The following is an 18,919-nucleotide window of genomic DNA, read 5'->3' as shown; positions in this document are numbered from 1 at the left end:
AAATAGCAATGTTATTCTTCACAATTTGTGTACCAAAATAAATATTCTAAAGCTGATGCATGATAATTATAATCTTTTTCCAGCTAAAAGAAATAATTATGATTATAGTTAAAGCGTTTATTATACAAACGATGAAGGACAAGAAGAAAATAAAAAATGAACAATATCTTGGTCAAAGAGAAGTAATCATATGCATTCACATTCAAAATAATCCTTCAAATATCAAAGCAAAACATGAAATACACTGTTTTAAAGAGTAATTTAGCAGTTTTAAGAATTTTAAAACTGTTTACAGTGTGCAATTTAAGTATGTGGGACACAATTAAAAGTTCTGTAGAATGTGTTTAAGAAGAACTCTCACTGCACATTTTTAAACTGAAGAACTTATTTAGATTTAGATGTATGTTAACTAGCTGTCAATAACTACGAGTACTTTCAGATCTGTACTTATGTATGTTTGTTGTTGAGATATACAAATACCCGGCCTAGTCCACTCTGTGTATTATTTCTATTTCTTATAAACAAGTATTCTGAGAGTCTTGTCTGGCAATACCATGTCCCCTACAGGTCTGAATTTGGAGAGAGAGCATGAGATATGCTGAAAGTATTTGAGATATTGCCCGATAACTGGAGAATTCCTCTTTTTATGAATACAAATACCTATATCTCCGAAACGTAACAAATAACATTTAAAAAAAAAATCAAAAGGAGCTCATGATCATGTTAATTTATGTAAATAGTTTGCCAAAAATTCTTGCAAGTTGGTGAAGCATTCTTGAGTTATTGTCAGAAAAACTGGAAAATTCCCCTTTTTTAATGGATAAAACATCATAACTCAGAAATGGAAAATCTATTTTTATTAACGAAAGGGAGCTCAGGTCAATAGATATAAACAATTCACTAAAGTTTTTATTTGTTAAAGCGTTGTTTAGATAATGACCGACATGTTGACGACGGACGGACAACAATCTACCACAATACGTCCCTTAAATAAACTCACCAAAGATACAAAGATTAAATTTTGTATTTACGCCAGACGCGTGTTTTGTCTACAAAAGACTCATCAGTGATGCCCGAATAAAATAAGTTTAAAAAGGCAAAATAAAAAACGAAGTTGTAGAAGGGCGTAAAAAAACAGTGTGAAAAACTGATTCTATGAGTGGATGTTTCAAATCCAAGGACCATAACTCTTCACAAAATTGTCAGGCCGACACAAAAACTTGAGCTTGATCTGTAGCTCGTCATGAGAAAACTAAATACCTAATGTTAAATCAATATCTTCAAGAACATAGAAAAAAGTGTGGAAAACTGATTTGCCGGACTGACTGATGGACACACAGACAGACGGACGGAGTGCAGGGGGCTTCAAAGAAGAAATGTATATAATTGCTAAGGAGACAACTCTCCACCAGAGACCAAATGACATAGAAATGAGCTATAAAAGGTCCCGAAATGAACATGTAAAACCATTCAAACTGGAAAGCTAACAGCATAATTTGGGTACAAAACAATTAACGAAAAACATATAGGTAACATGTAAACACACAACAACCACTGAATTACAGGCTCCTGACTTGGAACAGGCACATACATACTTAATGTAGCAGTGTTTATCATATTAGCGGGATCCCAACCCTCCTACTACAATTGGACAGTGGAACATTACAACCCATGAAAGAACTATTATCAGTTGAAAAAGTCAATACCTTTATTTTGGCATCAGGTCATGTTTTTTCTATGACTCATTATGACGACTTTACACTAAATCAATTGGAAGTTGGAATGTACTGATTGATAATTCAGTCTTAAATCATGACTTTTTTTATTAGTTTTTAGTGGCTTTGAACTAGCTGTCAGTAGCTGCGAGTATTCTCAGATCTGTGTTTTGTGGCTTTTAGTTGATGTGATATATAAGTGCCTGGCCAAGTCCACTCTGTGTAGTATTTGTATCCATGTGATGAGTTAAGCGTATTTCAACTGATTTTTATAGTTAGTTCTTAATATGTTGTACTCTTACACCACAGTCCCAGGTTAAGTTCCCGCTAACATGTTTAACCATGCCACATTCAGTATGTATGTGCCAGTCCCAAAATATACCAGACGGACATTCAAACTCGTAGATTGAAAATGAACTGAAAACGCCATGGCTAAAACAATAATAAGAATAGACAAATGATAGTACACATGACACAATATATTATGTGTAACAATGTAAAGTGCCTGAACAACTCCTGAAGTGTTCAAATTGTGAAGCAAATGAGGGTTAGCAAATTTCTTGTAATTTCAAAATAATTTTTCATGAAAAACAAACCACCATCTCACGTGTAATTCTTTAAAATGGAAAAATCAAAAGCTCGAACACATCTAAAGAATGGAAAACAACAGTTGTATCCCTAACTTCATTGGATTAAACTTCTGACATGTATGCCCGACACGCTTAACATGATATATAGTGTACTGTAAATTAATGATAGAAGAAATGGTAAATTAAATATATTTTTATCTAGGAAGCATGACTTTTTATTTGATGCATGTAATCCCAGATCTGTACTTAAGTGTTTATATGATGTTGTCGGGATTAAAAAGTGCACTGCTATGTCTAGTCTCAGTTTTTAAATATATATTTCTGATTATGCAAGCTCTTTTCAATTGATTAAACAAAAAAATGTTCTGTTGAGCTGTCACACCCCTGTTCCAGGTTGGGAAGGAAAAGTATAATACAATCACTCTTGAAAAAACGACAACAATTCAAAACTTTACCTTTAAAGTAAACTTAAAAAAATTAAAAAAAATTGGAAGACTACTTGCACAATCTAAACCATTTTAATAGTCGTCAACTTTTAACAAAAAATCGTGTAAGTGACCATAATTTGGAAATTGAAATAAAAAAAAACTCAGACTGTTTAAAAGTCTGTCAAATTTTTGGTGATTTTTGCCTAATTAACAGTAATGCAAGAAATCTGCTTATAAATTCAGTTAAAACCCAAAATCCTAATAGATAAAGGAAGATGAAGTATGAGTGCCAATGAGACAACTCTCAATCCAAGTAGCAATCTATAAAAGTAAATCATTAAAGTATAACGTATCTATATAAAACAAGAAACACGTATAAACTACATAGACATACGATAACAACTGTACAATATTTTTTTTATATCGTATTTGAATTTCGGTACTTAAATAAAGGTAACAGTATTATACCGCTGTTATAAAATCATAAATCGATTGAGAAAAAAACCCAAACTAAAACTGAGGGAAGCACACCAAATATAAACTTATTCGTTCAAACTAAATCAAATTGTACGCACTGCAACTGGCAACGTTACCCGGGAAATAACATAACGATAATTCTTTTCATGTACACTATCAACCTTGACAATATTATATTACGTAAGTAAACATATAAACTGTTAACAATTGTAGTTGTTTCATTTAAAAAGAACAGCATTTATTTTTGTTCAAAAGTAATCAAAGGATTATAATTTAATACGCCATACGCGCATTTGTCTACTTAATACCAGTGTTACTCATCAGCGTATAGCACCGACGTACACCAAACGTGTCCAACTAGCATATGCGGTTCCAATACGATTGTCAAACAGATACGTATCATGTGTACACTGTGATTAGAGCGTATGAGAAGCGCACAATATCGTTTATCGGACGTTGAAGTAACGTATATTGGCGTATGTCTGGCGTTTGGCTTACACATATCAAATGCAGTCTACTAAGGAAAAGCGTCCCTTCATGTGTTTGAGACGCGTGCCGGTCGTACTTCTTTTATACAATTTATATACTTGGTCTTGTAAATTCACGCACATATCGAGTTCACTTTTTTATGTCACTATAAATGTCAGAACAATTTTCGATAAATATTTTCAGGTGTAATACCGCCAAATTATAGTACGTCACATCCGGTTGCATACAAAAATAGAAAGAAACAAATATTCCATTGAATTGGACAGTTGTAGGTGAGGAAGCCTACATTTCTGGGTCATAACATATATCTTGGGTATTTCACAGCACCATATTTTTTTTATTTGTGGTTTCTATAGAATATTTTTTGAAACTTGAGGTTACATGGTTACTAAAGCTTGCACACAAATAAAAAAAAAGAGAGGAACATTTGATCTGTAAACTTCCAGTGGTGGTTACATTCTCGTATATGCACTGAAATTTTTAGTGTTTTTTTTTTATAGTACTAGACAGAATAAAACTTTATTCATGCCAAGTTTTTCTTTATCAATTCTGCACAATTTTTTGAAAAATGCAAATTTAACAAAGGCTAATAAGGGGAAATCAATGATGGTATTTCACCAGAAAATGTTTTTGATACACCACGGGTGCGTTTTATACGTTCACGAAGCACTGAAACTACGTCAGGCGTAATGTTCCAAAGAAAGTATGATAACAAAAAACTGAAATCCGACGGAAATTCCCTATTCAAAAAGCAAAATCTAAACACATTAAACGAATAGACAACAACTGTCGTATTCCCGACTTGGTACAGGCATTTTTAAATGTACAGCATAGTGGGTTGAACCTGGTTTTATAGCTCTAAACCCTTCACTTGTATGACCGTCGATATCAAGTTCCGTTATATTTACAACGATGCGCGAACAAAATAGACATACTAGGTGAAAATGTCAAAATAGAGAAGGGCAGTCATCACTTTTGTCACAATTTTAATTAGAACCAAACAAATAGTCTTAGATGAATGATTTTTATAAGTTGTTAGTAGCTTTGAACTAGCTGTCAGATAACTGCGAGTACTCTCAGATCTGTTAATTGTGTCTTTTTGTGTCGGGATGTATAAGTACCCGGCCACGTTCACTTGATTTTTTGTCCATCTGATGAGTTGAGCCTTTTTCAACTAATTTTTATAGTTGGTTTTTATGTTGTACTGTTATACCACTGTCCAAGGTTAGGAGGAGGTTGGGAGCCCGCCAAATTTTTTATGTCCCAAGTCAGTATACTGTAATTCAGTGGTTGTCGTTTGTTTATGTGTTTCATATTTGTTTTTCGTTAATTTTTTTTACATAAATAAGGCCGTTTGTTTTCTCGTTTGAATTGTTTTACATTGTCTTATCGGGGCCTTTTATTGCTGACTATGCGGTTTGGGCTTTGCTCATTGTTAAAGGCCGTACGGTGACCTATAGTTGTTAATGTCTGTGTCATTTTTGGTCTTTTGTGGATAGTTGTCTCATTGGCAATCATACCACATCTTCTTTTTTAAATGTTTAACTAAGAATACAAAAAGTATCTATCAAATTTAACAACCACATTCATATCTTTCTTATCAATATATTTTTAAATTGACCCCTACAGATTAAAATATTCGAATCTCTATGACCCCATTCACATCAACTAACTTTTAGTGTAGAGTCGCGTGTTAGACGTCAACATGTTTACGTCACACAAGAAGAAATATAAAATAATTTTGTCGTTCACAGAATTTTCAAAATTATAATTTCATATTGGGAATGGTGGTTTAAAGAGTTAAAAAATCAAAACTTTTGTTAGAACTCATTTCAGCAAAAGACGGAGATTTAAAATTATCGGTATGTTATAGAATTTTAAAGAATCCACATCGATGGTTAATACCTCAACGGAGTTAAATAATTTTGTCGTTCAAAGTATTTTTCATTATAATAGAACAATAAAATAATAGCGAGATTTTTAAGAGTACAGAGCCACGTCATATGTACAAAGTAAACACAAAAAGTCACACGTACAAAACACACTAGCAAAGAAGAAAGATGATACAAACAACACATTGACGGGATGTATAAGTATCGATCCACGTCAAATGGATATCACAGAAAATAGACCAAACAGTAAAAGTAATATTAATCATAGAACAAAGACGAATAAAATAATAATATAACGTTATAAAGATGATAAACAACGTCAATACGTAGAATCTTTACGTCAAGACCATCATGTATTATTTTTGAAGTTAATATGGAATATTCATCAACAAGGGTTGGTACCTTCCGATGAACTTTTTTTAGAAAAAAAAAACGAGACGTTGTTTGACATTCATTAACTTTCTGTTCAGACACTAGTGACGTTTTACAAAGTCTGAGTCGGAGCTCCTAGCTTTTGAATGTCGAAAAAATTGGGAAATGTATATCCCTTATGCAAGTGAAGTTGGTATATTGCTACTAAGGTGGAAGAAATTGGTAATTTCAAAATTAAAATCGTCTCGTTTGTCATAGTTTCTGGCACTGAGAAAACTGTGTATGTCAAATCCGAAGTATAAATCTAAAAATGAAGCAGAGGAAGTCGTGTCTTGTTTCTTAATTTTTAGTTCTGGTAGATATAATCAGAAAAAGTTTGGATCGTTAATAGAAAGAACATCATTATCAGATTTAGTCGTAGTAAGGAAGAAGGATAAGAGTCTAAGAATGTGTGTAGATTTTAGACAGATTAACAAGAAGTTTCGTCTTGATGCCTATGCATGCTATTCCTCGTATAGAGGAAATACTCGAAACAATAATTTTTCTACCGTCGATATGAAATTCGGGCAGTCACCAAATAGAGATTTACAAACCGTAGATAGTAGATGTTGTTGTGTCCTGTTAAATTGTTATACGATGATGACTGATGTTCCCATATTTTGACTATTTTATTGATTGTGACTGTTTATTTAACGCATCATGTAAATGTAACGGAATTTGATGAGACTGTTATTAAAGTGAGAGGGTTAGCGCTATAGAACCAGGTTTAATCCACCATTTTCTACATTCGAAAATGCCTGTACCAAGTCAGGAATATGACAGTTCTTGTCCATTCGTTTTTGATGCGTTTTGTTTTTTGATTTTGCCATGTGATTATGGACTTTCCAAATTGATTTTCCTCTGAGTTCAGTATTTTTGTGATTTTACTTTTTATAAATAGCGCACAGCTTTTACTGCAGACCCTTTAGGATTTTTCGAATTTTGTAGGATGCCGTTTTGGATTATCCAACTCACCTGCAACTTATCAGCGTTTAATGCAAGATTGCTCAGGAGACTTGCACTTGAAAATATGTTGCATATTTATAGATGACATCAATATATTTTCTAGGACATTTGAAGAACATATGGAGAGGTTTTTACTTGATTTTGACATAATTAAAGATACTTGTTTGGAAATGGCACCAACTAAATGTACCTTCTTCAAACCAAAGGTAACGTATGTTGGTCATATAGTCTCAGAGGAAGGAGTTGAAATTGACCCCGATAAAATGGAGTACATTAAGAAATGACCATCACCGAAAACTCCAGAGGAAATCAGGCAATTTATTTGGTTTGCGGGATTACCGTTGATTTATACGACAATTCAGTCAGATTTCTTAACCTTTAACCGAATTAATGCCGACACCAGCTAAAAAGAACAAACAGAAATAGTCATACTAAAACATCATGAACAGGAAATTGCATTTGGAAAATTAAAAGAACTTTTATCAACAACACTAATAATACTATATGCCGATTATACAAAATCCTTTTGAATTACACACAGATGCCAGTGGATCAGTATTATGTGCTGTATTATATCAACATCATGAAGGCGACAACAGAGTAATAGCATATGCAAGCTGTAGTCCTATAACATATTACTTCGCATTCTTATTCAATTTTTAACGTTTTTATACAGTAACTGATATTTTTTTTATTTTTTTTTTTTAATGCGAATTTTGAGAGTAAATTTTCTTATCAGAACAGAAAATAGAAATAGTAAATAATGCCCACGAGGTCAAATGTTATAGGACTAATGAAAGCTCTGGACTTTCGGAATTTGAAAATAACTATCCGGCACACAAATTAGAATTCTTAGCACTCAAATGGTCAGTTTGCGACAAATTTCACAGTTATCTTTATGGACATGCATTCAAAGTATTTACTATATATTAACCGATAATAATCCACTCACCTATTTTTTTACAACTGCCAACTTAGATGCCACAGCTGGTTAGCTGCTCTTTCAGTATATGACTTTGATATATACCGTCCTGGCAAAAACAACTTCGATGCAGATGGTTTATCAAATATACAGATGGAGTCTATTAAAAGCTATATGTGGATTGATTTCTACACCGTTAATGGAAACGCTATCAATATCACCAGAAGTAGCTGATGAAACAACAATAGATATTCAGCATCAAATTTACAACGACATAGATTGGGTAAGTATACAACATCAGGATAAAGAACTTCAACCATATAAATGGTAAGGTACTTTATCAGCTTGTACTACCATAAGATTATGTAAACAGTATTAAATGCTCTACATAATGAAATGGAACACCCTGGGCGTAGTAGAACAACATCATTATTGCGTGATTGATTTGATCGTATGTCGAAAGATATTGACAATAGGATAGAAAACTGTGATCGTTGTATCAAAAGGAAAAAACAACCATCTAGAGCACCACTGGTAAGTATTACAACATGTACAACTTCACAACTTTTCGAATTGGTATGCATATATTTTTTAACTTTGGAACAATCAAGAGGAGGACATCAGCATATGTCAGTAGTGACAGATCGTTTCACTGGGTACATTCAAGCCTATCCGACAAGGAATCAGAATTCTAAAACTACAGCAGATGTTTTACTACACCAGTTTATTGTCCATTACGGAATACCGAAACGCATTCATTCAGATCAAGGAGCCTATTTTAAAGGGAATTTAAAAATGGAACTTTGTAAACTTTTAGAATCTAAAAAATCTAGAACTACACCTTATCACGCAATAGGAAATAGAATGACAGAAAATTTTAACCGTAATTTACTCTCTATGTTGGAAACTTTGGAACCGTATCAAAAACTTAATTGGAAATTACATGTAGGATCACTTGTTTGTGCATATAACTGTACAAAACATGAATCTACTAATAAATCACCATACTTTTTAATGTTTGACAGGGAACCGCAAGGTTAGTTAAGGCGTATGAATTAGCAGCTTCACACTAAAGGAAGGCCCAGGCTAAACAAAATAAAGGATATGATCTCAGAGCAAGAGGTGCAGCGATTGAAAAGGGATACAAGGTTTCAGTTAGAAAACTTGCATTTGACGGAAAACATAAAATTGCTGATAAGTTGGGGGATAGACCGTATATAGTTATATCGCAACCGAATTAAGAAATACCCGTTTTCAATGTTAACAAGGAAAATCGAGACGGAAGCTTAAGATTTAGAACACTACATAAAATCTACTTCTACCTATTTGGCATCTTTCTGATAAAACCGTTACAACTCCACCGAAACCGAATCTCCATTAAAACCGATGAAATCACCACCGAAACCGAAATCAGTCATAGTTACAGACAATTCAGACTAAGCTACTGAATCTTCATCAAAGGATGAATATAGTTTGTACAAGCACTGAGGACACTGCTGTGTTACAGTAAGAAGAAATTTAACAACAGAATACAACAGAATCAGTTGGGGACGCCCAATCTGATATTCAGGAAATCAGATGATTCTCAATTAGGTAGCGCTTCTTGGATTGATGAATCTGATCATGAATTATTGAACGAAGATGAAACCGTTCAATCTGATAATGATAGTGATACGTTAGAAGATTTGGTCCTTACTTCGATACTTTCACCTAGAAGTTCGCGTTGTGCTAGACGAGTACCAAGATGGCTAAGGTCTGGAGATTGTGTAGTGAAAAGTACAGTGATTTGTGATTTGAAAGCAAAAGAGAATGTATGGCTTCTGCAATTCAGGTTCGAACTCTATGTGGATTAGAAAAAGAAGCCGGGAAAGCTTTAATAGACATAAGTTTGATATCATCATAAATATTCAGAGAGATTATTCCATTCAGTGATTTAGATCTGTGTTTTATCTTTTATTTGTTTGATAGTTAATTTCATGAATAGTTAGTAAGAAGTATTGAGAGTCAGAACTTCACATTTGTATAATATATTGTATTCTTGAAAAAAGTTGACTGCAATATGACAGGGACGTCATTTCCAAATGCAGTGGAGTTTGCAGTTTAGCTTGATTTTGATCAATTATGTTAATAAATAGTATTTGTTTATATTTGTTCATGCTTTAAATGGTTGACTGAATCTGACAGAGTATATAGTATGACAGTACTTTGATATGCTATTCACTTATGTATTTACATCCTGGGTTTTTTATTTCTTTATTTCGATTGATTACTCTATGAACTCCTTTGATAATGAGGCATTCATTTCAAAATCTATACAGAGATATAGAACACTGACACTTTATTGTGATTTAAATACATTTATTCTTCTTATTCTGGAAACCATTCTTTATATTCAGGTCAGTTATATTTTTTACATTAGTATTTGATGCATGTATTTCTATATTTTATCTTGGTATGAAATATATGAATGTGTTATGCAAATGTGTATGAAAGCCCTCTTTGATTATCATGAGTATGAAAGAGTTCATATTTTTACTTTAAGTTGGTATGTGCAAGACAGAAAGAATATAACAGTTATTATATAATTGTTCATACTTGGCTGTTAATAGATTCCAGCATAGAATAATGTCGTGCATTGAGTTTGAATAGATATAGTATGTACTATTTTTGACATTAAGACTTATGAATTCATATTTCTTAACATTCAGATTCCATTAAGGGGAGTATAGATCAGTATAAGAACACAGTAACTTTATAGAGAACTGTTAAGACCTTGTATTATATACACGGTAAGCTGTGTTCTGTGTTACGCGTTTATTTATTAACGTGTTGTCTATTTGTACTTTTTTGTTTTAAATAATATGTGTCTTATTTGTGTTTGTTACGATTTTTTTTATTAGTTTACGAATATCTTCGAATAGAATAGTGTATGGATTTATGAGTTTTGAACAGCGGTATACTACTGTTGTCTTAATGTATACGAATTGATTAATTTAAATGATGATCGTTGACACAAGGTGTTATCAATATATGTACTTTTGCATATTGAACAGTTTCCGGGAATAGATTTTGGTACTAACGCTTATGATTTATAGTAAAACATACTTTTATTCATTATGATATATTTCGAACTGAAGTTAACTACTTGGATAATTTATATTTTATTATATTGATTTTATTATATAGATATGGAAATGATTAGAGTTAACGTTCTTTGAACGTGTGCATTGTGTCTTATTGTGTGTTGTGTTTTGAAATTGCCTATAATAAACCATTAGATTTTTACTCAGAGTTATTTTCGCCCAACGTGTAAGTCAGATTATGTATAACACATTTTGGGCTTGATTGCTATACAATATATTTTAGTGTGATTGACTATGTAAAAGCATGAACTTCAGTGGAATAAGGAAAATATGATAAAAACATAACAATTTAATGTTTCAAAACAAAACAAAAATGAGAAAAATAACCGTCAGATTTGAACCCCATCTTAAACCCAATCCATTATTTCCAGTTTCAAGCGCGTCCCATAAAGCCACGGCGACATTGGAAGACATAGCTTATATTAAGCAGCTAAAAAGGTAAAATTGAGTGATGTTTATCTTGTTATTAAACAAAGCAGTGTGGGTTTTTTTAAGACTTGAAATACAGTTATTGAAAATCACCTGAATACAATGGTTTGTCCATAGATTCAATTAAACTTCCCAGTTCCCGTTTTGCATATGCTATCAATTGACTGGAAGTTAAACTTTAAGACTGATATTTGATTATATTCCTACATTTCCAAATAATCCATTTAACTGTATTCATAATCGTATTAGTTATGACATTGTACTTTTTGTTTTAATCGTACATTCTCAGTATGATAAGTTCTGCGCTCAATGGAATATATACTGTGTTATTTAGTACATTATATGTTTTAAGCGCATCAAAAATTTGTTCCCAAACAACCATTATAATGTTACAGCTGTGAAAAAGGTGTGTGAGAGTTTCGTTTTCTGTTTTACAAAAATAGCATTTGCCATTATTTGATTAGTTTTTGCTCCGTATAGATAATGTTATGAACAATTTTCCAGCTAATTTGATTTGCTTTCTTAGAGGACATAATTTTATTTAAATTTATCCAGATCTTTTTCCACGGTAATTCCGAATTATACTGAATATTCCATTTTATTTGACAGTTTGGAACTACTGTTTATTTTCGCGGATACTTTATTTCGCATTTTACCCTTTGCAATCTATTTCGCGGCTATTTAATTTCGCGATTTTCTCAATTCTGGATATAGTTTAATAAGGAAAGATCAAAGTTTTACATATTCGCGACGATATATATTCGCGTTAATTTTCTACTCGCAAAAGTCGCGAAAATTAGTTGGTTTACAGTATATCTAAATTTAACAAATATTGGATTAATTTCAAAGATATCTCACTTGGGATTACTACTTTATTCTGTTTATCGTAAAATTCAAATGTAATTTTAATGTAATAACCATTTTTGGGGGGTTCTGGATCAACGTGGACGTTTTTCAGTCTGTCCTTGAACAATTTAGGAATAGCTAATTTCAGCCTTGCCCATTCCGAGATCCAGTTTCTCTTATCTTTAAGAGTATTGCATATAAAGTTGTCGCTTTTGATGTTTTTCGTTTCTTCATCCCAAATATCTTTTATTGTATGAATTCCACTTTTTCCGAAGTTAGCGAAAAAAATAGGTTTTTTATTGTATTGAATTTTTATGTTTCCCAAAAGTTGTTGGTTTAGGATATCGTTTTTATTTTTTGGACTTTGTATACTTAAAAATTTTGACCACGTTTTAATTAACTCAAGATAGTATTTTGGAAAATTTTCCATTTGTAATTCTCGAACGTACGAACACTTTGCTAAAAAATTATCACAATTATATTTGATATCAAACTTCTGTAGCCACCATTTGGCTATTGTGTTCCAGTTATCGGTTTTGATCTTAAAATCTTTTGCATACTTTTGATTTGTTTGGATTTAATGAACGAGTCTATATTGATCATACCAATCCCCCTTTCTCTAACGGTAAGCAACACACGTCCCTTTTAATTAAATTTACTTTCCCCTCCCATATAAAATTCCACATGACATTGTTTATTTCTTTTTTATATTTTTCAGGTATGCCTCGCATTTCGATTTCGAACCCTATTTTAGATATGATCAATGATTTTAATATTAAGACCCTGCCCTTCAATGTTAGGTCACGAGCTTTCCAAACCTCAAGACACGCCTTATTCTTCTTTAATTGTCTAACCATATAGCTTCTTTATCAACACTATATCCATGCATGACTCCCAAATGCTTTAATTGGTTCGCTTGACCACCTATTTTTTTTATATTTCGGTGTTTTATTTTTCAAACGACCCAAATATACCCCTACAGTCTTTTCATAATTTATCTTAGCACCCGATGCTTTCTCATATATTTCTAAAACCTTGAATGTTTCCTCGATTGATTCCTCTGTACCATTAAAAAATTGTGAATCGTCTACAAACATGTTAATCTTAACCTCTTTCTTTTCATTTTCTATGTCAGGGTGGGGTAAATTTATTCCTTGAATTTTCGGATTAGCCTTAATTGTGGCTGCCATCGGCTCTGCTTGTAAAATGTATAGCATCGGCGATATTGGACAGCCCTGACGGATTGTTCTAGAAATGTGGACGTATCTTGATTGAAAACCGTTAGTCATTAAACAAGTTTTAGCATTTTTTAGTAACATTTTAACCCATTCCCGAAAATTTTCCCAAAATTGAATTTTTCTAAACATGCATCTAACCATTCCCATTCTGCATAGTCAAAGCTTTTGTTTGATCAAGAAAAAGGATTGATCCTTCCTCGTCTTCCATATCTATAAAATCGAAAATATATTGCAGCATTCTATTAGAATCAAAAATATTTCTGCCGTTAACAAACCCTTTTTGATCTGTTTCTATAATTGATGGTAGAACTATTTTCAAACGTTCAGCCATAATTTTTGGGCATATTTTATAGTCTACATTTAATAATGTTATAGGTTCGCAGTTTTTAATATCCTCCCTCTCCCCACTTTTATATAATAGGCTTATCATTCCAAGTCTCTGCGATTCGGAAAGTGTTTTATCAAAAAAGATTTCTTTTAATATTTGCGTAAGCTCATCCTGTATCAAAACCCAATATTCCTGATAAAATTCTGCAATTATGCCATCTTCCCCTTGTGGTTTATCCCTTTTCATAAATTTAATTGCTTTGAAAATTTCATCTTTTGTAATTTCACTATCACATAACCGTTTTTCTGCTTCAGATAGAGTTTTATTTACATTATATAGTAAAAAAAGTTTCTCATAATATTTAAATTGCTCGCCTAAGATTTCATTAATATTATTTTTGTATGTGCCATTTTCGGCTTTTATTTTTGACCATAGTTTTTCTTTTCCTCGTTTTTGTTCTAATCTGAACAAATCATTTGTGGATTTTTCACCTTTTTCATACCAATTTATTTTTGATCTTATGCGTGCTGCTTCTGCTTTTTGTTCGTAATATTTATATATATCATTTTTTAGTTTTCAACCTCATTCAGATTTTGTTGTGTATTATCATTTTCTAGCAGATTTTCTAATTTATCTACCCAATTTTTAACTTCATTTTCATTTAATCTGAGTGTCTTTGAAACCGTTATTGTTATGGCCTTTATTTTAGTTTTTGTTAAATCCCAGAACTCCTTTTTATCTTTAAAATTATTTATGTTAAGTCTCCAAGATTTCCAAAATGTTTCAAAAGTATTTTTGAAAAGGTCGGTTTTAATTATACTATTGTTCATTTTTCAATAACCCTGGTTTCTGGTTCGACGATGTTCATAGTAATTATTACGCCTTCGTGATCGCTGAAGGGACAATAAACAATGTTTGCATTGTTTACTCTACAATCGATAATCTCACTGGTGAATATATAATCTATTCTCGAGTATGCTTGACTCCTTGAAAATGTATATTATTTTTTGTTTGGATATCTGAAACGCCAAATGTCCGTCAGTTCATTTTTTTCAATGAAATGTTTTAGTTCATAATTTCCCGCATCTTCACGTTTGGGCATATGTTTTCTATCTAATTTCCTATTGAGATAACAATTAAAATCTCCCATAACGTAATTCACAATATCATTTTCTTTATCTATTTTTAACTTATTAAAGAAATGTTTTCTTTCTATGCCATTATAAAGGGCGTAGATATTAAAAATTCTAATACATGTAGTTTCGTTTGAGTCTAATTTGAATTCAACTATTAATTTCCTTCCTTTTGCATCTTTATATTTTTCAGTAATGTTTATATCTAAATTTGGTTTCACTAAAATTGCTACCCCTTTTGAAACGGAAGTCCCGTTACACCAAAAACTTAAACCTCCCCATTCTTTTTTCCATTCATTTTCTACAAATTTGGTGCAATGAGTTTCCTGCAAACATATAAAATCAGAATTCTTTTTTTGACACCATTGAAATAATGCATTTCGTGTTGACTTATCTCCCATACCGTTTGCGTTTAATGAAACTAAACGAATAGACATACTTTATGGGAAAATATATATTTATATCAAAGCAGCATGTTTATGATATAAGGACACTAAACCAATTCATTTTTATGGCAAAGTTGTATACATAACTATAACAACAAAAACAGCACAACTTTGTTTTGGGTTGAAGTGTCCTTCTTATGGGATTCCCTGTTCTGCAACCTAAATACGGTAAATTCCACAATTTAATATATCAGGGAAAATTGGCCCTACAATGTACCTCTTTCTTAAAATTTAACAAAATTCAAGATTAGGTTTCTAATTATGTTTTTTTTAAGGTTTTTTTTATAACAATTACATGAATACTAATGAAACTGAAAACTATTAATAGTTGGCACATCTTTACTTGAAACTAAAAACATACCAAAAAATTGAGTGATTAAATATCTCTACTTTAACATACGAATATATAAAGAAAAAATAGAATCATAACTACAAACGATCGCGGTATGAAGTATAACTACAAAATGTATTAACAACATTAATATCTGCTTGCTTAACTATAATATACACCATATATACAATCCTGAATGTGTGAATAGGTTGCATTTCTGTGAATATTGACAATGCAATTTCCCATAGGAACTCCTTTTACGGCTTCAACTGTACCACTTTTACAATGAGGTTTTGAAAAAATCTTATCCTAGAATTGAAAGTTTATTTGGTATTTGGAGCACAATATTTTTCAAAGGTCAAAATATAGGGCTGTGCGCATTTTTTTCAACATTTATATGCCCTGAACTTCTCAGAGTTTAAACTAACACTAATTTTCTTAACTACCCCTACCTCGAATGAAAGGTTACCACAGATCTCAATGTACACAATATACACATGTAAGTAAATGTACTGGTAACATTCCCAAGTTATGTCTCTGTGAGATGGAACACAGAGAGCATAACTGGGAACCAGTATGTAAACAAAACTAATTTTCTATGAATATTCAAGATCTCCCCAAAAGAGGCGTGTTTTGAGAAACAGCTGTATTTACAAAGTGGAACCTATAGCAAGACTTTTAAATTTATTAAACTAGACATTGCTTTTATCACAGTACCTACATCCTGGATAATAAATGGGTTAAACGTGTATATAATATGTACATTTCTTTAAAAACATTTTGTGCTTGTGCAACGTTCCGATGCAGGATTTCATTACAATTTGGAATAACTTGTGAATATGTTAACATTTTTAAAACTAATCAGTTAAGGGAACACAGCTAGCTGTGTGTGTTCCAGCGTTAGAGAGATTTACAAAAGAAGAAGAATTAAACAAATATCCAATCAAAACTACAAATAAAACTGCGTAATTAAATACATGAACGCTTGATAAACAAATACATTTTAGTAAACGAGACACGTCTTATAGCAATGCGAATTAACACTCAGCAAATCATTCAGATTCGATAATAGATCACGTTCGATACTTAAAAGAGCAGGCAAAATAAATGGTAAACCACAATCTAAAAAGTGTGAAAGTTAGAATTTGCATATTTTAACCAAGAGAATAATGACATGATACAGATCTCTAATATGGACGCCACACCATAATCCAAAACCAACACAAATGAACTTAGATTTTAAAATATAAGTATACATTGGAAAAGGCTAATAAATTAGGTTGGTTTAAACATGTTCAATGAGAAATTTCAACCCTCCTGGTAAACATTTCACAATGTTTAACAATCGACAGCTAAATTTGAACCACAAAATGATTTATTAGCTTCTACTCTTGGCTTTCTAATACTTTATCTTTACTGTGTGTGTTATACATGTGTACATCAGTATCTTCCAAAGATTTGATTTTTAAAAGTAGAAATGGTGAAATATATAATTCATTTTGTATCCATGGCAACATTCTGCATTTATTTACCAAACATTATTGCAAAAAGGGTGGTAAAAATGTCACATATTCCCCCCAATATTTGTTCAAACTAGATTTTCAATGCCTTTGAGTGATGCCTTTTCAGAAACTTTTGATATTAATCTACCAAATGATCATATAAAAATGGGAGTCTTTCACCTCGATCATTTGTCGTAAAATTTAAGCGCAAAGTTCGTTTGACAAAAAGTTGGAAAAAAACATTACAATAATTGCTGGACCAATAATAATTTTATTATATTTGGTTTGAATATGAAAATACGGACTGTCAAACAGAAAACAGTCCAAATTACATACATTTAACTAATTTTGATGTTCCTATAAACGCACTAGATTATCCAAAAAGGAATTTTGTTCTACACTAGCTATCATATTTGAAATACTGTAAATTCAGAAATTAATGCGAGGTTTTTATTATTGCGAAAAATGCGATTGAGTTGTAAACGCAATAATTTAAACTCGCATTTTGAATATTTTATATGAATTTAACAGGATTTTTCTCAAAATCGTAAAAATTAAAATCGCATTTAAGCCTAAAATGACATAATCGCAATAATAAATGCACGCATTAATTTCTGAATTAACAGGGGCCAAAATGCGAAACTACACACCTTACTGTGGAGTGCTACGAAACGCACATACAGCACAATTACAATGATACATCAATTAACAAAAGACTGCTAGTTGCTTCTGACATGACAGCTCTTGACCCTTATTACATCTATTGAAAGAGAAAGATTATGTCTGCATCATATGTCAACCAGGCACAATCCCTCCCGTTAGGGGTTTAGTATCATAACATCATAAAATATATAGTAAGAACATAAGCCAACAACTGTTAAGAATAAATGTGTTCAATTCTGAATCAAAGACCTTAGGAGTGAATCAATATTAATTCTAAAATATAACATCCTTAATGACCTGACAACAGTTTCGTAACTGAAACCCTTCTGAATAAGTATTTTTAAAGGTTTGGTTAGCTTTTAGGTTGTATATGAAACAGCGAAAAGTAATACATGTAATAGGTGTGTTACTAGCGTTTTCCTTGCTTTGTTTTTTTCTTATTATGGTCTGGCGAAAATCGGACTCATTTATATGAATATAAGAATAACGTCGACATATCACAGTATGTTACTATAGGATAACCGGCTACACGGTGAAACTTCTGCCACAAATTTAACAGATATATTATCACTGAGAATCCTTAGTTTTATTTTATTACTATATTATATGTGTAGTGTATGGTAAATGTAACCCACCTTATAAGAAATATTCAAATTTTAATTACTTTTGGGGATATATATCTTCATCTGTTTCGGTTCTTAGCATTCTTGGCTTTTACTGTTTTAGCTTGAGCGTTCCTGATGGACGTAAATCAAGTAAATTAAGAAGACAATCATATGAAAAAAGTTCAATAGTTCATTAAAGTTGAAGGGGGTTAACAGTATCACAGTACTTCTGGTATCCCTCTTTTACTCTGGACAACGCTTAAGTACGTGTAACTTTAACGAACACCTGTTTGCTGAACATATAGATGAAGCAGTTATGGGCCTTTGTTTGAACGGAAGTTTGTGAAGTTTAAGGTATCTGATAC

Source organism: Mytilus trossulus, chromosome 7 (assembly GCF_036588685.1).
Source record: "Mytilus trossulus isolate FHL-02 chromosome 7, PNRI_Mtr1.1.1.hap1, whole genome shotgun sequence".
Taxonomy (NCBI): Eukaryota; Metazoa; Mollusca; class Bivalvia; order Mytilida; family Mytilidae; genus Mytilus; species Mytilus trossulus.
Note: the sequence above shows the minus strand (reverse complement) of the source record.